The sequence below is a fragment of the Peromyscus maniculatus genome, chromosome 8 (genome assembly GCF_049852395.1).
Source record: "Peromyscus maniculatus bairdii isolate BWxNUB_F1_BW_parent chromosome 8, HU_Pman_BW_mat_3.1, whole genome shotgun sequence".
NCBI lineage: Eukaryota > Metazoa > Chordata > Mammalia > Rodentia > Cricetidae > Peromyscus > Peromyscus maniculatus.
In genome coordinates, this window is record NC_134859.1 from 95,098,092 (window position 1) to 95,123,895 (window position 25,804).

Genomic DNA, 25,804 nt, shown 5'->3' on the forward strand with positions numbered 1-25,804 from the left:
TGGAGCCAGGCTGCAGAGAAACCCTCGGGAACAGAGCGGAACAATTGCCATTGTGAGTTAAGCAGGCCGTTTATGGGGAGGATAAAAGTTAATGAGAAGCTGTACTTCAGCCCCACCATTAAGCAAGAGCAATGCTGGCAAATAAACCACACAAAGAGGTGGATTTGAAGCCGCAGAGAGCAGAGCAATGGCAGCTTGCTGGAGGAAGGGGCGGGGCCACATCCATCACCTCATTAGGAAGGTGGTCAAGGTTTGGACATCACCAATTTCATCTAAATTCTCCAGGTGGCTTCTTAACCTCTTACCCACTGTCCGCTTACTAGGGGCAGTGGAAGATGGTCAGGGAGGGCAGGACTCTTTGCTCATTCACCTAGATAAAGCTTTGTTTGGTCTCTAGAAGCCATCCAGGTGGACAGCGCAAACTCGAAGCCTTGGCTGTCCTAACACTTTGCACTAGCCCAGGCTTTTCCTCACAGACTTCAGAGCTGAGACAGGGGCATGAAACCAAAGCCTGGGGTGGTGTGGGCATCAAGGGTTGCTCTGATGACATTAGTAATGACAATACCAGCAGCTGGCACCTCGTGGGGACATCAGTTCTGAGTGCACTGTCTTAATTCTGTCGACCCTTGCTGTGAGCCTCACATGACCAAAAGGAGAAACTGAGGTCCCTAGAGGTTCCGTAAATGTACGGTTGTGTTTAGAACCCAAACAGTCATCTTCAGGACCCAAGTGTTTAGGCCACACTGCTCTGCTCTCTCTGGAACCAAATATGCACACATGCACACAGGCACCAGCTGGGAGTTAAAGGGTTAACATTGCCCAACATAGAAGATGGAATGTTCCACATTGTCTCCCCATTGGCCAGATTCTGAACCATACGAGGTACCCAGGAACCAAGGAGGAGCCCCAGGTCTCTCTGGAAATGTGCCTATTTTTAAAAAATATATCTACAATCATCATTGTCCCCGTTATGTGTGTGAGTGACATGAGAGGGTATGTATGCTGAACAATGCCCGTGGAGGTCAGAGCACAGCTCTGTAGAGTCAGCTCTCTCCTACTTTTTCTCTTTTCCTGAGACAAGATTTCTCTATGTAACAGCCCTGACTGTCCTGAAACTCACTTTGGAGATCAGGCTAGCCTTGAACTCACAGAGATCTGCTTGCCTCTGGCTCCCGAGTGCTGGGACTAAAGGTGTGCGCCACCACTCCAGGGTCCTTCCTACTTTTACAAGCGTTCTAGGGGTGGGATTCGGGTCACCAGGAATGAACCTGCTGAGCCAACCTGACAGCCCTGGTTTGTTTTGTTTTATTTGTTGTGGAGGTGGTGGTTTGAGTCAGGGTTTCATGTAATCCAGGCTGGCCCCAGATTTTCTGTAGAGTCAAAAAATAACCACAGGTCTCTGATCATCCTGTCCCCATCTCAAGTGCTGGGATAACAGGTGTACACCTCTCTCTCAACTGAAATCTTCTGGAGGCGTATTTCCCGGAGGACTCCCTCTTCGTCACTCAATCAATCCACCAGTCAGTCTTTCAGTTTTACATCCTGACGTTGCCTCCTTCCTCCTCTGCCCCTATTTGGATCTGCATGACTTTTAACTGGAGTCCTCACTCAAAATCCCCCGCTAGGGTGATTTGATGATATAGGACTTCAATGCTATGCTTGACTTCCCACCTCCTTCAGGAGAAGATCTGGGTATGCCAGGCTCTCCCCTGCTCCCCAGTCCTGTTGTGGGCACTACCCTCCAACCACACTGCATTGGGTGCAACCCTTATTGCACTAAACCGTTCCCAAGCATGTTCCCTTGTTTTGACCCCTGCCACATCTCCTTGCAAACTTTCAAAGGTCATCAGGGCAGGTGCCACACCTATGAAGCCTCCCAGCTGCCACCCCTTCTCTCTTTTCCCTATGGCCAGCCCTCTGTCCCTACGAGTTCTGCATCAACAGAGCCAACCAACAGCAGTTCAGAAATATGCAGGGGAAAAGTGCGTCTGTACCGAACACATGCGAACTTCCATCATTATTGCCTAAATAATACAATGTACAGAATCCTGTATGAGGACTAGACGCTGGAGATGACTCAACACAAAGAGAAGGCTTTGTGCTAGTGATATGCAAATTCGTAGCCATTTCGCATCAGGGACTTGAGCATCCTGGACTTTGCTAGCCATGCTGGAGTTGGGGGACAATCCATCTTCTCTGCACACCTCCACCATCCCAGCCTCTTGCATTATCTATGTGTAAACTGTTTCAGTTCCTAAGCCAGAGCCCTTGATCTGACAAAATCTGTCCTTGAGTACCTGCTTGATTCATGATGGTAAAAACCAAAGGACCCGTGAGGCTGGGGACGTAGGGAGCACTGGTCTCTCCTGAACCCATGGTTATGCACTCACATGCAAAAGACAGAAAGAAATGCTCCCTCCACACTCTTTCTTCCTTTTGCCCTGCAGTGAGAGAAATGCCCTGGACCTAGAATGCCCAACCTGGACAGGGAGAGCCACAGTTAGGACATCAATGTCTCTGACCAAAAGATGCCAGTGGACTGAGTTCTCTGTCACAGGCCTTCCTGAGTCCACTCAGCAGTGCTGGAAGCCCAAGTTGATGTGACATGATAAATAGAAATGTTCTGGAGGTGAAAATCCATGGGCTGTACCCCCAAGAACCACAGTGCTGGATTCAATGTGATCAGATGTCAGATGAGTACGATTTTAACTGACTTGTGTGCGTGTGCCTATGTACGAGTGCCCATGTGTGCACACACGTGGCGGTCAGAGGTCAACCTCAGGTTTCACTCCTTAAAAACTGTCCCTCCCACCCCCCGCTTTTGTGAGGCATTGGCTCTTACTGGCCTTTGGGCTCACTGATAAAGCTAAGCTAATGGGCCGCTGAGCTCCGGGGACACAGATGCCTGTTTCTGTCTCTCAGCTCTGGGATGACAAGCACATGCCACCAAGCCTGGCTTTGGGCACTGAACTCAGGTCCTTGTCGACTGGATTACGTCACCAGCCTTCACTTTACCTGATTTTAATGTCGAAATGAAGTAACCACCAATGAGCAGGATGGACGGATAGCTCCATGCACAAACCCCAGAAAACCCAGAGACCTGTCTGAATCCTGTTCTCGACACATTTTGTTCTCAAGCCCTACAGTCCGGTTGCTTCGGAAGTAAAGCGGGTCACCCCCCAAGATGGTGGCAAGCTGCAGGTAGATTCCCACGACTCAATCCCTGCCAGGTTCTACCCTGCCCTTTTCATGCCTCCCTCTGCCTGGCTGGAGCTCAAAAGCCAGACTCCTCAGGCATGGCGAGAAGCCACCTTGTGACCGCAAAGCTTCCATTATTCATTAAGCCATTTTTCCTCTCGCTTGAGATCCCTGCTCAGCCACACGGACCACGCATCTTCAGTTCTCCAGCAACCCTCTCTGGGTCACAGACAGAGGCAGTGCTTTAGACAGCAGCTGTAAAAAAGCAGTTTGCCAAGGTGCTGTAAAGCAGGTCAGCGGCCTGAGCGCCGTGGCCGGGAGCCAGCACCGTGTCCACTGAGGTCTGAATATTTTACACCTAGTGGCTCTGAGTTATAGGCTTTAGATCTTCAGCCACCAGATTAAACTCGATTTGAAACTGGCCCTGGAGGACATTTGTTAAAGAAAAATAAAGATGCTAGATGGAGCCTAATGTCCTCTGTAAGGCAGCTCTGTCTACAGTTGAAGACTGTGTACTTCTGGAAATATCCAGGTGCCAGCTCTTGCCTTCCCCCCACTTCCCCTCCTTGCCCTGGAAATCTGTCCCCTTTCTCTCCCCCCTCTCCTCGTCCCACCACCAGCCTCTACAGAAGTACCATGGAGACGTAGGCAAATCCCTTGTCCTCTTCTTTTGATGTGTCCCGTATGTGGTGTGCATGCATACTCGCATGGATATGGGTACATGTGTGCACAGGCAGGCGGAGGCCAGGGGTTGATATCAAGACTCTTCCTCAATCGCTCTTTCATCTTATTCATTGAGGCAGGGTCTCTCAATCAAACCCAGAGCTCACCAATGAGACCAGCTAGCTAGCTCCAGGGATTCCGTCTCAGCCTTTAGAGGCTGGAATTACAGATGGGCTGCCATGCCCACCTGGCATTTGCTTATGCGCCACCTCCTCAAGTGCCCCCAAAGCTGCCAACTCTGTACCGTCACAATAATCTGCTGGTGTATACCAATGGACCCCAGAAGTCCAGGAGATAGGCACTGCGGTTCCATTTCACAGAGGAGGCAACCGAGGCTCTAGAAAGTGATAGAATGAACAGACACAGAGAGCTGGTTTTCAAACTGCCTATACTTGGCTCCAAAGTTCCTGCTGCTTTCTCATGTCACCCAGCTTGTGGTCACTGATGGTCACAATCGGGCCACTTTGGGGACCAATTCACAGTCTGGTTGAGGCGGTTCGTGGCCACAGCGCAACCTCCTGCTCCCAAACCCATGCTTCACTTTCGTGTTCTGAGCAGCCAGAGTAACAGGATCGATCGCCTTGATTGCGGTTAGTTAGGGAAAACCAGGGAGTTCCCGGCACATAGCCCTGGTGTGCCTCCTGGGTTTCCAGACTAAGGAGGAGCTAGCACTTGGTCACCCGTGGGGCAGGGGTGGGCTGACTTCTCAGGCACAGGGTGAGGGGGTGCACAGTGGGCTCTGGCTGGCACAGCAATGGGGGCATAGGCAGATGAACGGCCTCTCACGCCCCAAATGTGTGGTGTTGGCGGCTTTGGGAAGGTACAGTGCTTAGGAAGTATGGCCCACAGTGGCAGCTGCAGCCGCAGGGACGATGCTGCTGGCAGGGCTGAAGAGGAAGAGCCTGGAAGCTGGGTCTTGCCCGCCCAGCCTCTCAGAGGCCAGGCCTCCAGCTGGGCCCTAATTCGCATGGCTGCTGCCAGGAGTCATTCATAAATGATGAAAAAGCTCTCAGCAAATGCCGCCTGAGCTCTGCATCAGACCCCATGGTCCCTGCTGGGGACCTGAGCGCCAAGCAGACTGAGTCCCAGGCACTCTGGGCTTGGTGAGTACCCTACCCTGTGTGAACTCTGAGGGCCATTACAGCCAGGGTCTCCCTGGGCAAGTGAGCAGGGCTGACTATTGACATTTGACTGTTGGAGACAGGGATGGGGCACACGCTGAGGATTTCCCTCCAGGACCTCAGAACAGCAAGGTCTGAAGGTTTCTGTTTGCTGACAGGGCTCGTGACAGCTGGCGCTGGAAAGGGCAGACTGAGGGCCATGTTCTCTGCTAGTCTGGGGAGACGGAGACCAGACAAAGGTGAGGAAACACATGCATGGCGGCCCTTACTGGAGGAGCAGACTTAGCCTTTGGAATTAAAGCCAGCTCTGTCCAGAAGTCGCCAACCCTACGTCTGGAAACCCGTGCTTAAGTCCTAGACGCCTGCTGTCCCCACCCTCAGAGGGAGACTCCAAGGGGGATCGTAGCTACATCCAGAGGGGGCATTTCCACAGTGGACCTCCACACCCCCTTTCCTAAATGGCCCCACAGAGCAGCCTTACTCTCATGGGAAGAAGCCTTTCCTGTTTATCTACAGTCTAGCCAAGGGCAGATGCAGATTTTACGGGCTCTTGCGTTTGTGTAACTGGGCGGATCCTCTTATTAAAAAAAAGAATACCCAATAAATGCTGAGCTGGACTAGGTCTTGTGGGGGCTGGGCTGCTGTTGAGGCTACATTTGGGCCAATCTGGCTGGGGCTCCCCAGCCACAGGACTGGTACTGTATGCAGAAGCATTGCGAACACAACCTTCCTATGGCTCGGGAAGCCCCACACCAGATGGGTGGGCTCTGAATCAAGGTCTAGGGAACTTTGGGACCTACAGCTTCCTGCCTGACACTCACTACGCCCCTCTCTCCAGCCACTCAATCCAACCCAGGCAGGACTGTTCAAGCTATGTAAACATAACTTTCTCTGAGAAATGGTGTGCTGGTGGGCGGGGGCGGGAGGGGATTTTAATGCTATTGGGAAAATGTTTTTTTAGGTTTATTTTTAATTTTAATTATGTGTGCATATGTGTGTGACTGTGAGTACAGATGTCCTCAGAGGTCTGAGGCGTCATATTCTCCTGGAGCTGGAGTTACAGGCGGTTATGAACTACCTCATATGGGTGTTGGGTATTGAACTCAGAACCTCTGCAAGAGCAGTTCATTGGTTCTTAAGCCCTGAGCTGCCTCTTTAGCACAGTTTCATATTGCTACATGCTGAGTACCTGGGAGTACCCAGGGTTAGAATGAAAAAATGACGGATGGATGGTCATGACGGATAGGGGGCTTGTCAGCCACAGACTCTGCCTGTCTCAAATTTTACAACTTCACATAGGGAATCTTTGATTGACCTAATGTGGGGTTCCGGGAGATGGCCCTTTGTATCTGAAGATTTTTCTTCTGTATATTAACCACTGTGTTATATATATATATATATATATATATATATATATATATATATATTATATAAAATAGTATTTTATATAATGTGTGTGTGTAGATGGTTTCCTTATTATTCCCTAAACACAACAGCATGACAATGCTTTACACGGCATTTATATTGTTTTAGGTACCGTAAGTCATCTAGAGACGATCTGAAGTACTCAGGAGGATATTTGAAGGTTTTACACAAATACTACCATTTTATACAAAGGGCTGAATATCCTTGGGTGTCTGCAGGGGTCTGGAACCACGCCCTGTGGATAACGGGTGTACTGAACAGTGGAGAACAGTAAGGTCCCTGCTCTTATCTCCTTTCCAGGTCCATTGGCACATTGGTTCATCCAGCAAACATTGACTTAGACCATGGACTTGGATGCTCTGAAATTGTGAGTGAAGGCCACTATCCTTGCCCTCCAGGAGCCTTAAGCAGATATCTGGTGACATGGCAGATACATTGTGCCCAAGTTTAGGCACAGATTTGGGATTCTGAGAGCAGAGTGAGGAAGTGTCACCATAACTAGGGATGGCTGAGGCTTGTGGATGCACGGAGTGGGTAGGCAGTCGCTTCCCTGAATGAGTCCATTCCAGGCAAGATGACAGGCTGAAAATGTAGAGCAGACAGAGGCATTTCAAACCATAATTATTCTTTGAAATTGGAAAGCAAGCTCAGCCTTCAGATCCTTTACTTCCTGCTTCCTGTGCTCTTGGACATCACGGCCTGAGATGTGCACGGTTTCTGGCCATCAGCTAGAGACGACTTTGATTTACAAGCAAGAATCTTAAGTGTGTAGTTGGCAGTTATCAGGTCGTATCCTGGGCTTTGCATTTGGGGGGATGGGTGGGTGGGGGATTGTTTCCTTTCTGGATGGGGATACCCTCGTAGGCTGGTGTCCTTACACGTGATCAGGAGACACTGATAGCCTAACAAGCTTCTTCTAAGGGTCTGAACCAATATAATGGACCAACACACTGATCACACAGGGGCAAAGATGTCTGTCACTAGCAGGAATCCAGAGCCCCCTTGATTCAGCACCAGGAAGTGTCCAGGATAGAGTCCTCTGGCTCTGGATGCTGAGAAGGGGAATGGTAGCCCATCACAGTGGAATAAGTGCTTCTAGACTGAAGATCTCAATTCATCTTCTCCTTTCTCCAGGCAGAGCTACTGTGGTTCCCATCATTGGAAGAAACAGAAAGGTGTGGGAAATTATATGATTTTTTTTAGGTGAATCTCACCCAAGACCAGGCCGGAGTCCCCAGGCCTTTAGGCTCCAGGACGTGGTGTCCTCTGTGTGAAACACCAAGCTGATGTTTTGTGAGATCTGTTTGCACAGGGCAGGACGGAGGGGGCTGTCATTTATGAGCATCTAGCAACTGCCTGGGTTTGTGGTTGAGCTGATCTAATCCTCACAATAGCCCTTTAAGTCTGGTATTATCATCTTCCTTTTATAAATAGGGATACTCAGATTTAAAGAGAGCAGAAGCAAATTCCCTGAGATCACTCTCCTAATCAAGAACAAAGGCAGACTTCATAGTCAAGTTCACCTGCCTGGGAGTTACCCTTTGTAACAAAGTCCCTCTATCTGTGGCAGGCAAATCCTAAGGTGGCCTCAAGACATCTCCTGGAGGGTGGGTAGGACCTAGGAATATGTTAATGGGATTGTGTATTATAGATTTCCCATGTAGGCTGGAGAGGAAGGAGCCAGGGAGGTGTGTCCCCTCAGTTCCCAGCCTGGAAGCAAGCGAAGGGTCTTGTTTGTGAACTGTCAATGGGGTCACGGGGCAAGCCACCATCGATGGCTTCAAGGCCCCTGGGTGATGGCTAGCAGGTTAGCAGGCCCCCAATGGACAACCACAGCTGACTGTTTTCTGTCAGCAACCAGCAAGCTTATAGATAGAGGACTCCACACTCCACGAAGGGGCGTATCCCGTCTGTGTATCTTTGGGACACTTGAGCAGAGGGGCTATGGACATGTTCCCATTCCCAAGCCATGGAAACTGAGATAATGTCTATACTCTTTGAGATTTTGGTGATGTGTTAGGAAGTCTCTTTTTTTCTTTTTTACATGAATATATGTTTCACAGAAAAAGTTCATTTTGCCTTTGGGAGCTCAATCCAGCCTTGAAAGGAGTTGTGGCTCCAGGAAGAAATTCACGTCACCTTTGGGAAACTATTTCATCTAAGACTCAAGTTTTTACAACTGAAATGAGCCTATGATCAAGACTTATGTCACCAGGCTGATTGGAGGGAGTAATGAATACACTGTATTCATGTGTATGCATTCTTAGACTCCACAGCGAACTGTGTGTGTGTGCGTGCGTGCGTGCGTGCGTGCGTGCGTGCATGCGTGTGTGTGTGTATGTGTGTGCGCATGTGTCCATGTTCACATGTATACGGGTGCACTCATATATACAGGCCAGAGGACCTTAGGCATGGGTCTTCAATTGCTGTCCACTTCTTTTTTGAGACAGGGTCTCTTACTGGCTTAGAACTTCCAAGTAGACCAGCTTGTGAACTTCAGGAACCCACCTGTCTCCACTTCGCCACTCCTGCCATTTTAAGCCTGAGTCACTATGCCTGGCTGTTCTTTTCTTTTTTTTGAAGACGGGTTCGGGGGATTGAACTCAGGTCCTTGTGCATACAAGGCAAGTACTTTTACTGACAACTATTCCCCCCGCTCTTCCACAGGGAGCTATCAATGCACGGTGGCTAACAAAATTGTGAGAATTTTAGTCTCTTGGAGTGTGATGCACAAAAATGTTCTGGAGCCCACTTGACTTTGGCAGTCATGTGTAGGCTGAGTTCATCTTGAATTCACTTCCCGGGGGTGCTGCCACTAAGGACCACACATTGGGTGGGTGGCTTCAAACATCTGACTTCATTCTCTCTTGGACTTGGGAAGCCTGAGGTGTGGACAGGGCCAGGCTCTCTGGCTCGAAGAAGACCCTGCCTCCTCCTCTCTCCTCCTCCCACACCTCCTCTGTTCTCATAAGCACCCAGGCTACTGGTTCAGGCCACCTCAACAGAGCATGACCTCAGCTTAACTTAATTACATTTGATTCTAAAGTCCCACTCAGGTACTGGAAGTTAGGACTCTAATACATCTTTGAGGGGGGGCACAATACACTCTACAACTGCCCCCCCTGCTACGTATGATGTGACTAAAAAGCCCTTGGCAACCCCAGTTCTAACCTGCCACTCCTGCCCCTTTCAGATGGTATGATATGGGATACCTCTGCCAACAGTTTTCCGGAACATTCTGACCCCTGATGTCTCATACTCCTTACCGACTTCTGGAGAACAGTGGATGGCATGGGTCCTCAGGGACAAATGAATGACCAAGGCAAGGGGCAGGTGGAACTCAGCAGGCGAGGTGGGTTAGAGGTGTGAGTGTGCGTGGGTGGGGTGGGTGGGTGGGAGACGGGGTTCGGGCTATGGCAGGGAGCACCGTGAGTTCCCTGGTTAGTTTTCTAAGGACAACAGGAAAGCTGCCCCATGGCTTCAAAGGAGTACGGCATTGTCGGTCCCCACCCCCCATCCCCCCACCCCCCCAATCCCCCGGCTCCTCTGCCTGCTTCTCTCTGGTCAGCAGCAGAGTGGAAATGGAAGACGCTCCCCAGGGTGGCTCAGACAACCAGAATGGCCAGGTCACAGGTCACCACAGGGAGGAGACGGCAAAGTCTCGATGCCCATACTCCAGCCTGGGCTGTCCCACCACCCCACCTGAGTGTGGGTGACAGATTCCAGGCAGACACAGCTACAGGTGCCCTATGAGGGGCTCGTGTGCTCCTTGGTGGGCACAAACAGGGAGTCATGTAGCCAGGTTGGGGACTATCAGGACAGTGGCTTTGCGGCCACGCACTTTCACATGTCCTATGTATGAAAGAAGGATGCACAGTTGTGAGGTGTCTACACACGCATGCACACTGCAATTGATTTCCTGCACACACCAGGAGCTTGTGTGATCTGGGGCACGCCAGCATGCATGAACTGGCCCAACACCAACAGGAAATACTGCTCACCAACCGCCTGCCTACTGACATTCCCTGTTCTCCAAGGAACTGCACTTCTGACTTTTCCCTGCCTCTGGTGCTTGGCCAAGGGAGGCAGTATCTGGAGTCTATGACAAGAGCCACCCGGCCCCTGGTTCTGTCATAGCAGTACTGGTTAGGGAGTGCAGCACACTGTAGCCTATCCTTTCTACCTGGCCTCATGGGTTTTAAAGTCACCCAAGGGGTGACCCTGTTTCGTTATTGTGCTTGGGCTTCTCCAGAGACCAGAACCAGTGTGCTGACAGAGTTCTTTAGACAGTTTGTGGGGGCCATGCTGTCTCCCAAGCAGTACTGTGGGAAGGAGGCATGAACAGGGTGGGGAGGAGCACTGTGCAGGGTGGGGAGGAGCACGGAGCAGGGTGGGGAGGAGCACAGGGCAGGGTGGGGAGGAGCACTGATAAGGGTGGGGAGGAGCACAGGGCAGGGTGGGGAGGAGCACAGGGCAGGGTGGGGAGGAGCACTGTGCAGGGTGGGGAGGAGCACAGGGCAGGGTGGGGAGGAGCACTGATCAGGGTGGGGAGGAGCACTGAACAGGGTGGGGAGGAGGCATGAAAAGGGTGGGGAGGAGCACCAGCTTGTCAAATTCTTCCTGGAAGCAGAGCAGGCAAGCCTCCCGAGAAGCCCCAAGTTTTTCCATGTCCCACCAGTGGGTTCCCGCAGGACAGTGCCACCTGCCCTGTGTCTTCCAGAATCTCCTATCACCGCCCCAGAGTCGTCATCCTTTTCATCCAATATCTGGAGGGTAACGGCCTCCCTGGACAATGGTTAGGGACATGGCTCTGGGACCAGACTCCCCGGGCTCAAACCTCAACCTTAGCCCTGTCACCCACTTGAGAGAGTTCCTGATACTCATGGTGTTTCAGTTTCCATATCTGCGAAAGGAAGATAGTTTGTTAAACAGTTAAGAAATTAGCTAAGGCACGAGAGCCTTGCACAGTCTGGTCCAACTAGACCAGGGTAGTCAAGCTGGCTTACCCCTGCACATGCCCACACTATGACACACCATCCACTCTGTCACATTCCTGCATCTAGTCTGTTTTCCAGATGAAAAACAATGAAATGCCATGACTCTCCCTCAGCCCCTTGTCCCGATTCACATCCCACCATACCTACTCTGGATTCTTCTCACGTGTTCCTAAAGATGCCCTGCCCTGGGCCTTGCTCCCTTTGTCCCATTCTGCACGGTCCAGAGGCAGTGAGCACTGTGTCACGGAGCACTTTCAGCCAGGAGGGCAGACACAGGCTTCTCACAGGACAGGAGGACAGGACCATCAGCCTCTGCCTCTGCCCAGCCTGACTCCTGCGCCTCCTCTGCTTGCGCTGTCTGCTCGGACATCGCTCCATTTCAAGCAGTCCGTGGCTTGTGTCCACACCTTCCCAGAGACTCCGCCATGCTCAGGGCTGCAGTTGTTGCTGAATGGCCGTAGATGCCTAGAGCACCCTCCATGCTTCCTCACCCATCCTCTGCTCAGAACCCCCTTTTCCCTGTTACCCCGACAAATTCATGGTTAACTCCCCAACCTGGCTCACATGGGTGTCATCTACAAAAACTTCCACAACACCCCCATCCCTTAGAGGACTTCCTTCTCCCTGTCTTGCTACTGAAGCTCCTTGTGTGTACATGGTCGTGTGTGTGTGTGTGTGTGTGTGTGTGTGTGTGTGTGTGTGTGTGTGAGAGAGAGAGAGAGAGAGAGAGAGAGAGAGAGAGAGAGAGAGAGAGAGAGAGAGAGAAACCGTGACTGGGATGGCTGTCCCTCTCTCCACACTGGATGCTCATGCTCTTTGAGGACAAGGCCAGCATTCTACGTGTCATTGGAAACTCCTTTAAGAGTCAGCTGAGTGAACAAGGGGGTCAAACTGTGTGAGTGAATGAAGACAGGTGACTCTGTGTGGTCATTCCTCCTGCCTAAGGGACACCTGAACGTTCTGTAAGGCACAGAGGCAGTGTCACCTCCTCCATGAAGTCTCTCCTGATTTCCCCCTGGCTGACAGAAGCCAAATTATTCTAGACTTGAGACGTTAGGGAATTTCTCCTAACCAGGGACTCCGGCAGTTCTTCTCCCACTTAGGAACCATCCAATGGTAGGCCTCATGCGAATCACGCCATAGTGGCTGAAAGGATCCCGTTGGAACTGAGGTTAGGACATACCTGGGTGAGCTCAAGTCCAATTCTCTTCCTGCCACATTACCTTCTGAGGCTGGTGGGCCCCACCTTCCACGGGGTTTGTGAGAATTCCATGAGGCTACAGATCCCGAGGCATGAACCCGTGTGTGGCCATGCCATTCTCAGCAGCACTACATCCCAGAATTTGTTGACAAAGACCCTTTTCTCCCAGGTTCCAGTTTCCACACAAGGCAGTGGAATGAATGAATGAATGAATGAATGAGCAAGTCCTCACATCCCCAGAACTTAGCACAGGGCTAGCTACATACACCTCCAATGAGCATGCGCTGAGTGTATCGGGTTCAAACAACAACAACAACAACCAGAAGACCCACACTAGCAATCACTGGGGACAAGCATCTGAGGGCTGGAGCAGGCCACCTGGGGGCCTTTGTCACCCCAGATGCCGTTTTTTGTGTGTCGGGGGAGGGTAACTTTTATTGAGGCTACCACAGAGAAGAGTTAGATGGACGTGTGTCTACACCCATGTAACTCCCACCCTGGTAGAGACAGAACATGTTCACGGCCTGGCAGACTCCCTCTACCTCTCCCCATCAATGGCTCCCAAAGAAGCCATCTTGCTGCTACTATTTAGACAGTCTTGCCTGCCTTTGAATTTGATCTGAATGAAGCCTACAGTATGGTCACACTGTCTTCCGCCAGTCAGTAGGTGAATGCCATGGTTGGAAGCCGCATGTGAAAGTGTGTGGTACCTTCTCTGGGGGTTTGATGTCTGTGGTGAAAGTCTACTCAAAGAGATGTCTTAGCAGACTGCTTGCTCCCTGTATCACTGAGGGCACCCCATCTTCAGAGCCGCCCCCAGTCTCACAGTATCCTCCGTCCTCTGTGGGCTGCATGAGTCAGATCTGGACCCAGCATCAGGCAGAGTTGTGGTCCCAGAGCTCTACCTACCTCCTCCGTGAAGCCTGCCACGCCAGCCTGGCCCACAGCCAGCATGGAGCAACCACTGCCCTGTGAGTCCTGCTCCCTGATTACACTCAGCCTCCCCCCGTGGTGTTCACTGCTTGTACCGTGACCCCCCAATCTCCTAGGGTCACTGTAGGTTCTTTGGAATATTTCAGAAACAATGCAATCCCCTTCTCTTCCTTATGACAGCTTTTAGCAGAAGGCTGACAAAGAGATCAGAGCAGGCGCTGGAGCCAGCGACCTGGGTGTCGACACCCACTGTGTCTCAGGCAATCACAGGAATATGCCATGCGTGCTGCATTGCCAAGATGAGGCTTGCTCTGGATGCCTGTGTCGCAGTTTTGAGAGGCTGTAGCCAACACTGTCATTGGGAGGTGGTACAGCGGAGATAAAAAGGAAAGCTAGAGGCACTTACCCTGAGGTCACTACCTGCTGGTTCTGGGGCCTCAGGCAAGTGGTTTGACTTCTCTGTTCCTCAGTTTCCCCATCTATGGAAAGCAGTGGCAGTGCCTGCCTCGGAGGGAAGCTGAGGACTAACCAGGTTAATGTATACTAATGTGTATAAACCACTCAGGGCAGCTGCTGGCACACAGTAATGACCATTGCAACTACTAGCTCTTCTTCTGCCCACGAGCTACCTGCTATTACTTGGTAGTTAATTCAATAATTAATTAAACACTGTTAAGTCCTAGCTGTTAGGAGGAGAAAACAGACTAACATAAGGGAAACACACGGAATGCGAGATAATAGACATTGTGCTCAGTCCACAGAGAGCACTCGATAGTTGTTAAAGGATTTGTAATTATGCTAAAGAGAAAGGTGATCAGGAGAGGGTGGGGTGGATAAGCTGCCATGGTGGAAAAGAAGGCACACACCATCAGGACTGGAATGGGCTAATCTGGACTTCTTCCTGCTTGGGCTCACTTCTAAAAGGTAAGAGGGTCTCCTGAAGGGGTCCGGTCTCAGCATCTCATTAGTGCTTGGTACCAGCCCATGTTTTATAATATGTTGATTTTAAGCCAGAAACGGGCAAACCACACACACACACACACACACACACACACACACACGCACACACACACACACTGCAACCAAATATATATAATCTCTAACACGACATATAAGCTATAATGCAACCACCATATATTTTACACACACACACACACACACACACACACACACACACACACACCAAAAAACCAAAAATCCAGGTAAATTTCCTTTCCTATATTCCAGAGATGGGCAGACTCAGGAGAAATAACCACTTCCAAGAATCTGAAGGGCCTTGAAGGGCCAGAGACAAGTGCTTTGTTTTCAGGTTCCAGGAAAGGCAGAAGGCGAAAGGAGTGACGTCACTGCTGAGGGACGGCAATTTTGATCAGAATCAAGAATAACCTTCCCAGGTCAAGAGCTGGAAATGAGAGCTGGAGAGCCTGTGCTGTCGTCCCCTGCCTCTCCCGCTGTGTTCATTCACACCTTTGTCCTAACTGAGCCCCCTGCTAACAGGGAGCAGCATGGTGACCTGGCTGTCAGGAAGGACAGAGAGCTGATACTTCTGCATCAAGCGGCATTTCAAGGGTCAAGTGACTGTGAGACCAAGAGAGAGAGGTCACGTCACTAGCATGAAGAGGCCCCGTGGAAGCTGGTTTTCCTCCTGTGCACTCCCTTTGCACAGATTTGTCCAAACTTTACACAAATGAAATTGGCAATGGCAATTTTCTTTCTTTCTTTCTTTTCTTTCTTTCTTTCTTTCTTTCTTTCTTTCTTTCTTTCTTTCTTTCTTTCTTTCTTTCTTTCTTTCTTTCTTTCTTTCTTTCTTTCTTTCTTTCTTCCCTCCCTCCCTCCCTCCCTCCCTCCTCTCTCTCTCTCTCTCTCTCTCTCTCTCTCTCTCTCTCTCTCTCTCTCTCTCTCTCTCTCTCTCTTTTTGACAGAGCCCTTTACTGAAAGAGTGTGAGCATTTCCGGTGCAACGAAGCATTGTTTAATCTTGTCACTGGGGAAGAATCCCAGAGGCTGGGGGAAGCAACAGATCGAGGCTGCCTCTGTCTCAACGTCACTCCGAGTCCTATTCTGAAGGAACTTGGTCAGTCTGGCTGTCCCCTCTGGAGGTCTCAGGGCCTTGGGGCCCTCTCTGAGGCACTCAGCTTCACATCTGTGATAGAAGTCTCCAGGAGCCCACATCTGCATTTCATTTTCCCCTCAATTACTTTGGGCACTTTGTATCGACGGAGCCAGGTCTCTTGGATGAAAACCCAGAGTATAAACTGCAATGTACAGGAAATAAAAGATTCAACTCTGGATGGCTCTTGAAAGCTTTGATCCAGGAATCAATTTGGTTATAAGTCAGGGGCGGCCAGTTGTGAAACCCTGGCCAGAAGCCATGGGCGTGGTGCCTAGATGCGTTTAAGAATAAAGAGACGGAACACCGTTGGTGGGGAAGGAACACATCCATCCATTCATCTGTCTGGAGTCAGGCCCAGTGGCTCCCTTCCATTTAAGCATGAGGTTTATACCATTCTCCCCCAACATAATAGAAAATTTGGAAACCATAGGAGATAAGATAAATCGTTCCTGGTTGCTGTGACTACTGCATTAACATTCTGGTGAATTTCCTTCCAATATTTTTCCCAGCCTAATAAAACAGCCATCGCCACAGTCATATCTACCTTGTACTAGATGATTTTTAAAGGTCCCACAACTGTGGGGTTTTCACTCACTCAATTTGCTATTTAATAGAATTCTCTCTGTGTTTAAGAACCCTCCTAATCAGGGCAGAGTTAAAAGAATACTTTTTTTTTTTTTTTAAATCTAGGAAATGCTTCAAAAACTTGAAAAAGGCTGTCTGTCTTGCACAGGAAGCTTGCGTGATTTAAAGAAAGAGAAGAGGAGAAATTATTAGAAATAAAAAGGAAAAGAAAGAGGGGGAGGGGCTGGGGAGATGGCTCTGTGGGTGAAGTACTCACCATGCAAGCACCAGGACCCAAGGTTGATCCCCAGGACCCACACAAAAGCCTGGAGAGGCGGCATGCGCCTGTCACCTCAGCGCTAGGGAGTAAGACAGGCAGATGCCTGGGGTGCTCTGGCCAGCTGGTCTTGCTGAATTGGTAAGCTCTAGGATCAGTGAGAGACTCTGTCTCAAAAAACAAGGTGGAGCAAGACCAAGAAAGACCCCTGACATTGAACTCTAGCCCCCTCCTCTTTCTCTACACACACACACACACACACACACACACACACACACACACACACACACACGGTGGGGGCACACACACACAGTGGGGACACCCACACATATACACACACACACACACATACATACACACACACACGGTGGGGGCACACACACACACACACACGGTGGGGGTACACACACACAGTGGGGACACACACACACATATACACACACACACATACACACACACACACACACACACACACACACACACACACGGTGGGGGTACACACACACAGTGGGGACACACACACACACATATACACACACACACATACATACACACACACATACACACACACGGTGGGGGCACACACACACACACACACACACACACACACGGTGGGGGTACACACACAGTGGGGACACACACACACACATACACACACACATACACACACACAGTGGGGACACACACACACACACACACACACACACACACACACACACACACACAAAAAGAGGACCCCAGAGGTGGTCAGGCATATAAATGGTGGGGATGGTGGCCATCTTAGCATAGTGGCCACCCAGAAAGGAACCTTTGGGACACATCCAACGCATTCATGGAAAAAGGACCTGACTAGTATGAGGATAGGAGAGAGAAACTCGGAGGCCAGAGGGCAACAGCCTCAGGGCCTCAGACTCCAGGTTGCAAGTGATCACCAAGGCGGGAGAAGAGAGCCCCTCGAAACGGTTAGGCCAGTGGGACCTCTCAGTCACCAGGCATCTGGCCCGGACTCACGTTCAGGAATCCTCGGGCTCCTTGGACTCAAAGACAACAAAAACCATTTTTCATGCAAGAGGAGTCAGCCATCAGGAGGAATCAGAGCCCCTTTTGTATGACAAGCCAAACTGTTGAAGCGAGAAAATGTCTCGGGCGAGGGCTCAGATGCGAGCTGGGGACAGCGTGCTCGCCTGGGGAACCCTTGCTGTCAATGTACACTTGTTATCGGGGCTTTTCAGAGTGAGGCCCGGAAGCGGTGCCGGGGGGCCTCAGCCCACACCCACAGCATCTTAATGACAAGCTGGTGGCATGGCCTTGGCTGGGCTGTGCAGCCCCTGGATGGGCGCCTGGGTGTCCTGAGATGTCCTGAGGGAGTCTTGAAATTGGGGGGGGGGGGTCGCAGCATTTTTCCGTGCCTATGGTTTGGGGTATGGATTAGGAGTGAAGTGTGCAGAAGTCTTGGGGTATAAATACCAAAGATGTCTGTTTCTAAGACCCATGCTCATTCTGGGCTATCACAAAATCTCCAGGTGCTGGGCATCCTTTATGAGAGAAAATGAGCTGCAGATGGTTACATGGCCACAATTCCAGCGCCATGCCAAGCTCTTGCCTGTCCACCCTTCACTCCTGCCAGAAAATGAGCAAGGCGGGGATTGCTACCAACCCATTTTACAGAGAAAGCAACTGAGTCTCAGAGAGGGTGGAGTGGTTGGCTTAGGGTTCCCCAGATAGGAGGAGGAAGTCTGGATTCAAATCCTGACTTAGACCAGGTCTGGGTTTGCCTCACTGCTCTGCCTTCTCTCTACAATGCCAGTTACAAGAGTACTGTGTAGTCCCAGCCCATTACATGACACACTCACACCACACCCCATTCTGTGAAATGTCTCCCTTGTTGCAGGTGGCTCTTGAGAATCAGAGGGGAAGTATTTGCAGGCTTTTTGGATCCATAGTGCCTAGCCCAAGACCAGGTACTCAGCAGGGCCCCTCCAAACGCTTGGTAGTGGTGTTTCCCTTTGAGGCAGCCCCTGATCCTGATGGGAGGTGCATCCTGGTGATAGTTCTTAGAAAATGCCAGACAAGTGAGGTCTAGCTTCCACATCTACCTCTGTCTCTAAGCAGCAGCCATCGCCACGATCCTCTCCCCCCAGCACTAGCTTTTCTATACCCCAAGGCCTTCTTGAAGCAGAGCAGGTCACTCAGGATCACTGTTGGCATTTGCCGGGTCCTCTAGGTCAGAAGTGGTTAAGGAGCTGGGGAGTTGGCTCAGAAGTGCTTCTCATACAAGCACGAGGCCAGAGTTTGAGTCCCCAGATCCCACCTCAGTGTCAGCTTGGCTGGGTGTAACTGTCATCTCAGCCTAGAAAGGAAGGGACTGAGGATTCCCAGAGCAAACAGGCTAACAAGACTAGCCATATAAACAGGCCCTGAGTTTGATGGAGAGACCCTGCCTCAGTGAATGAAACTCGTGGCGGGGACGACTCCCAACATCAAACTTTGGGCCTTCACATAGTGTGTGCATACACGCCCCTCTCCCCTACCATGAGAAAATGAGCTCTGTCTGTCTGTCTGTCTGTCTCTCTCTCCTCTCTCTCTGTCTCTGTCTGTCTCTCTGTCCCTGTCTCTCTGTCTCTGTCTCTCTCCTCTCCTCTCCTCTCCTCTTCTCTCCTCTCCTCTCCCTCCAGTCTTTGAGGTCTAGGCAGTCCTTGAACTCTGTAAGTACCTGAAGATGACCTTGAACTGGTCCTGACCTTGCCTCCCTCTCTCCCAGGTGCTGGAATTACAGATGAGCACCACTACACTTGGTTTGTGGGGTGCTATGAATCACACCTAGGGCTTTGGGTACTTTACCCAATGAGCCATATCTCCAGCCCCTGGCATCTGGGTTTTTCTAGCCATCCTGATGTCAAATTTCCCAGATGTCTCTCCCTTTCCTACCCAACTAGGAATGTCAGCCTTCCAGGATCCCTACAGCACCTGTTGTATCGCAGGTTAACATCTACAACAAAAGTCTACCGCCAGGCCTCTCAGCCAGAGTTTTAGTTCAGAAGTATCACTGGCACCTTAGCCCAAAGCACTGGGACTTACTTCACATCACCAGGGGGAGCTATTTTCATCCATCCATCAGGGCTTCCATATCTATATTTCCAGGCCATGGCTGCCACAAGCCCAGGAGAGGGGAGGTCTTCAGCCAGATACACAGCGAAGTTGAACCCTCCTCTCCCCACTCAGCCCTGGAAAATAAAATGGCTCTTCTGTGGGTTTCCTGGTCTCCTACTTCTGGACCTGTTCTCCAACTGCCACTTACGACCCCCAGCCGGTTGGGCAGTCCTCCTTCAGCCTTTGGAACACTCTTCTTTTTGGATATCCAACAGTTACTGACCTCCCTCAGACCACCATCTTGGCTTCGACTCTCACCATTTCACCTCAAGGACAGCCTTGGTGGCCTCCCAGCTTCATTCCATCTCTGCCCCACAGGAGGTGTGCACCCACAAAACCCACTTGATGGCTGCCTACAACATGTAAGTCTAAGCTACAAGCTCTCAAGCTTGGCAGGTAAAAGAGTGACTTTAAATTTTTAAATATATATTTGCTTATTGTGTGTGTGTGTGTGTGGGGTGTTGTCTATCCCATAGCACGATCATGGAGGTCAGAGGACAATGTGTAGGAGTTGATTCTTTTGTCCTCTCACTATGTGACAATCAGGTCTTAAACTCAGGCTTGGCAGCAGGTACCTCTACCCACTGGGTCATCTTACTTAGTAACTCTTCATGAACTGGTTCAGCTCCTGGTCAGAGCGGGGTTCCTTGGGTACAATCCCATTTGACCTTTGTGGCTATTCTATGACATGGGGACTGCCTAGCATCCATACCGCCATTTCTCAGATGAGAAAACAGAGGCTCAGAGAAACAAAGGAACATGCCCAAGCAGACCGGAGCAAGATTCCAACACAGGCCTTTCCGACGGCCTCCAACCTCTCCTTCTCTTCGGCATCAGGGGGTTCACTTGAGACTCCGGGAAATGTCAGAGCTGGACAGGGTTAGAGCTGGAGGCATCAGGGCCAAGCCTGACTTTTTCACAAGTGGGTGCGTTCTCACTGGAGGGAGCTGGGGAGTGATGTGATCTGACTGGTAGCTTGGCAAGATCTCTGTGGCTGCATGCAGAGAGAGAGCCGAAGGATGAGGAGGGATGCCACCGCAGGCGTCGAGGTGGAGATGCAGGGGCGGGCTGAGCAGCAGCCCCACACAGAGGAGAAAGCGGCTGGGAAATAAGGTAGAAGCTGTGTTCTGGAGGGAGCCCAGACAGCTAGCAAGCATCAGGAAAAAGGCTCTCCCCTGTCTCTGCAGCGGCCAGTGCCATGCCGGGCACAAGGCAGAGCCCCTGATTTTTGTCGGAGGCCGATGACAACCTGTGGGAGAGCGAAGGGAGACTCCTCCGGCTGGCAGACAGCTTGCCCCACACCTCATGCGTGAGGCTCTCATGTGCAAACCTTTCCCTGTCAAGGTGTGTTGGGGGTCAGGGGCAAGCCCAGAGCGTTTCCAAGAAAAAGATTCTGAAGTCTCGGTTCCTGACACTATGGGGGCATGGCCACCATCACAGGCCTCCCCAAATCTCTTCACACTGCATGTCTGCACCCCACTGGGGGAGGGGCAGGTTAGAGAGAGGAGGAGAAAGGGAAGCTAGAAAGAAGGGAAGCTGGAGGAGGGAGACGCAGGAGGGAGGAGGGAGGAAGCATGGAGGAGGGAGACACAGGAGGGAGGAGGGAGGAAGCTGGAGGAGGGAGACGCAGGAGGGAGGAGGGAGGAAGCATGGAGGAGGGAGACACAGGAGGGAGGAGGGAGGAGGGAGACACAGGAGGGAGGAAGCATGGAGGAGGGAGACACAGGAGGGAGGAGGGAGGAAGCATGGAGGAGGGAGACTCAGGAGGGAGGAGGGAGGAAGCAGGGAGGCAAGGGTGGGTATCATTTTCCAATCTGATGACTGAGCAAGTCAAGAAGGTTCAAGAGGTTAACGGATCAGCTGAAGGGTGTCCAGATGGTTAGTGACAAAATGGGAACCAGTCCACAGCTCCGCTGACCTTCTGCAATGGTCTCCGCATCCTGGGACCCAGCCATGCTTTATCTGTCCCCATCCCTGACACTGGGAATCGCAGCTGTAGCTTTGGAGCCTGAGCTGAGTTTGGCTCTAGGCAGGAAGAAGGATGCATCGGGCCATCCTTAGCTTTACCCCAGATGTTGTCTTTTTGTTGCGGGATACCAATGGCCATTTACCTTCTGCCTCAGCCATCAGTTTTGGGGCTCTTGGCAGGCAGCCATGTGGAGCTCTGTCTCCTGGAGTGATGAGGTAGCACCTATGAGCTCCACTAGGGGAGGCTGAGCCTCCTCCATCTCCAGACCCTGGAGGCCTGGAAGCTGACCAGGTAATCTGCCCAGGTCAGCTGCAACATCTGGGAGATCTATTTCTACTGTGAAGACTTCCAAAGTTCAGGAATTACAGAAATGGGAAAAAAGTGGTGGCATGCTTCAAATGATTACCAGGTGCCAGGCACAAGGAAAGGCCGTTTGCATGTTTCATAGAATAACATTAAAACAACCCCAGGAGCTGAGCTCACAATACCATGCTTTATACTGAAAGAACTGGTATTCAGAGAGACTAGGTAATTTGTCTGGAGATACACAGCTGACAAAGTGGTGGCGCTTAGACTCGAACCCAGATCTCTGTGACTTCAGTGCTGCTTCTATAGGGACTGATGTGAGGAGAAAGGGTTGTCTGTGATGAGCATTTGGGTCTTGCCTCTGCCTCTGCCAGCCAGGAAGTAGAAGGCTGGTGGCAGGTGAGGCAGGCAGGCAGGCAGACTGACAATTTTTACTCATTCGTTTCTTTCCTGGGCTCTGTGTGGATGGAACTCTGCTGTGTTAAGGAACTTCTTAGGCCCTTCAGTTCTTTCTCAGAGACGAGGCAGCCATGGAGAGGGTAGCAGGGACTCACAGCACTTTGCAGCAGGTGTGGTGGTGTGCACCTGTGATCCCAGTGCCTGGGAGGCTGCAGAGGAAGGCTGCAAGAGTGCCCGAGCTATGCAGTAAGGCCATCTTACGGAACCCAAACAGGCCGGGGATTGTAGCTCCGTGGTAGAGTGCTTGCCCGGCATGTGCGAGGCCCTGAGTTACAACAGAAGCAACCTGGGCCTCACGGTACATATCTGCAATCCTAGCACTTGGGAGGCAGAGGCAGGAGGATTAGCAGTTCAAAGTCAGCCTTGACTACTAAGTGAGTTCATCCTGAACTACATGAGCCCCTGTTTCAAATATCCAAAAATAAAACCCCCAAACAATAAACAAATGCAATCTTGGCTTAACACAGAGACCATGGCTTTTGTCTCCAGGTACCTTTACATCTGTATGCACTGCCTGAGCGATTGGGGGTGAGAGGCGTTGTGGCTACAGTCCAGATCGGAACCCATACACCTAAGAGGTCACCAGTGTCTGGGGACACCCAGGTGAATGTCTGAAAATCCCAAGGAGGGGCTGACTGATGGAGTCCCTGCACCCATCTTGGGTCCAGGTACTCAGCGACACTGGGTATGGCTGAGAGTCCACTCTGCTGTCTGGAAGCCAGAAGAGAGAGAGAGAGCTTGGGGTCTGGGAGGGACAGACCCTTGAGCTGCACTGGAAGGGTCTGCTGTGTATGCTGGAGGCTGTCACCTACGTCCCCCACCTGCCTAGTTAGACTCACAGGGCTCACCTCTGGGGCCTCATGCAGGAGCCCGGGACAGTTCTACATGGCAGCCCCCTCCAAACCATCTATTTGGGAATCCCTACTCTGTAAGTGTATGCTGGCTGCTTTCTTATTCACTGCCCTACTATCCCGTTTCAGTGAGACCTGGTTTCAAGATAAAAAATAAAAATAAATAAAAAGAGGGCTGAGGATCCAATTGTGGTAAAGCAGTTGTAGTAAGTGTGGGGTACCATAAGAAAAAAATAATTAGAGGTGGGGACTCGGGGGTGGGGGCAGGTCTCCTCCTGGAAGGATGGAACCAATGTGTTCCCTTTTGAAGGTGTCTCCTGCACACATACCAGGGAGAAGGGCCTCACGAGGCTGTGGTGGAGGGCAGAGGCTGCCATGGTAGCAGTGATGCCCCGAGACATGGAGCCCACAGCCGTGAACTTCCCAGTGGCTCTGCATTTATGGATTCTACCCTGATGCATATGCTGTGGCAGTGGCTTATTGCCCAAGTGGAAGCTGTGCTGGGGACAGACCCTGGCAGGGTGGCCTCGGCACTCACTGGCGTTCTGTTGTTCATGACCCTCGTCACTGCCATGTGACCTTGGGCAAGTCACTCTGCCTTGCTGGTCCTGAGGTTCCTTTGCCTGCTGTGTGTGAGGAGTGACCTCCATCAGCAGCTACCAGGCTGGCTGAGGTCTCGTGCTGGGTGGCACAGGCAGGTGAGCCTTGCTATTAATAAAGGAAGGAGCTGGGCATTTAAATCAGATGCCAGGTCACCCCATTAATAGACCTGCCCCACCCCTCGCCCGAGTTCCCTGTGTGTCTCTGAAGGTTAGAGAACTGAGCAGAGCTTCTATCTGGAATCAGGCCTGCCTGCCTCACCCCATAGCCATCAGACGAAATGATGCCTCCCCTAGACCAATGGGACCAGAGGGACATGGTGACATCTGAAGGCACTTTGGTCACAACAGGAGGAGACGTGCTACTGACTCCTAGTGGTTCAAGGCTGGGATACGGTTAAAGATCCTACAACGCAGCCGGGCAGTGGTGGCGCACGCCTTTAATCCCAGCACTTGGGGGGGGGGGGGGCGGCAGATCTCGGTGAGTTCGAGGCCAGCCTGGTCTACAAATCAAGTTCCAGGACAACCAGGAATGTTACACAGAGGAACCCTGTCTCAAAAAAAAAAAAAAAAAAAAAAAATCCTACAACACAGGATAGTGACCACAGTGACATGGCCCCAAACACCAGAGTGCCCAGGTTTAGAAACCCTGCCTAGCAGTAAACCGCTGGTGGCAATGAACCTTGGGCCTGGTTAATTATCAAAGACCCCTGTGAGGTCCCATGGAAACTTCTAGCACTGCTGCTTATTATGAACATGGAGGTTTGTGATGTCAAAAACCTGATGGGCCCTGCATCTGATTTCTTACAATTTCTTCAGTCTTCCCGCTTTTGGATATGGTACCATCACCCGGCCAGCTGTGAAACATCAGCTCTGGGCCGTGGCCTTGGCTCCTCATTCTCTTCCCCCTACCCTTCCTCCATACCTCCTATCTCTGCAGGTGCCATCTGGCCCCAGGACTCTAGTGTGGCCACCTACCACAGGTCCAGCTGGGCCTCCTAGCCTTCCGGAATCCTCCTCCTCCACATAGCTCCTAGAGGAGCTAAAAACACAAATGGTCTCAGCCAAGTATGTCTGTGGGGGTGCACACCTGCAGTCATACCTGTAATCCCAGCACCTGAGAGGCAGAGGCAGGAGGCTCAGGTTCAAGGTCAACCCTAACTACATATAGAGTTCTGGGCCAGCCTGAGTTACATGGGACCTTGTCTCAGAAAAAAAGCCATTGGATACCTTTCCACCCAGCCTGACTAGCAGCAGCAATCCTGGGAAAGGAGGAAGGGCCCCTAACCTGGCCTTGAGCATCCCTGGGCCACCCTCCCTAGGCTGCCCACCTGGCTGATCCGCCTTCATCCAATCAGGTTTGGTTCAGCTGTGACTACAACTGGATGACAATCTCTCCCAGGACACTCCTCTGATTCCATCAGAGAACAAATTAGCACAGGACTGTCAGCTGCTCCATTAGAATGTGTATCCTGCTTGCATCAAGGGTCCAGGGCCTCCCAGGCCCGAAGAGACCGGGTGTTTAGTGAACTTGTGCTGAATTAATGAATAAATGAATGAATGAATGAATGAATGAATGAATGAATGAATGAAGTGTGCCAATGGGCAGGAAGCTTGTATCGCAGGTGGGGGTCCAAGGACAGCATAGCTGAGGTATTCTGATGGAGCTTAAAGCTCCTGTCTCTGACAGCTAAGTCTGGCTCTGGGAGGTGAGAAGGTTCCAGATCAGGAGACAGAGGCCAAGCAGTCTGTCTTTCCCACATCCAGTGACTCCAGCCTGGCTGTGTTGGTCTTTGTCTTCCACATTTCTGAGACCCTGGGTCCTAAGACCACAGGCCCCTTTCCCACTCTGCCTTTCTGGGACCGATTGCTTCCTGGAAGTCCTAAGAGGCTGAGCTCCCTGGGAAGACTGGCACACG

The 25,804-nt window shown here is 51.3% G+C and overlaps 1 protein-coding gene and 1 long non-coding RNA gene across 2 annotated transcripts in view; one reads left to right on the plus strand and one right to left on the minus strand.

The window, feature by feature from the left end:
• Window positions 1–15,318, plus strand: LOC121831492 (uncharacterized). Its single transcript, XR_013041933.1, has 5 exons — window positions 1–993; window positions 5,201–5,281; window positions 6,768–6,834; window positions 9,661–9,819; window positions 14,826–15,318. It is a non-coding gene; the product is annotated as an uncharacterized LOC121831492 (long non-coding RNA).
• The window catches only part of Cacng4 (calcium voltage-gated channel auxiliary subunit gamma 4), a 62,624-nt gene that overhangs the window by 30,944 nt on the left and 5,876 nt on the right, over window positions 1–25,804 (minus strand). The gene's annotated exons all lie outside the window — the stretch shown is intronic.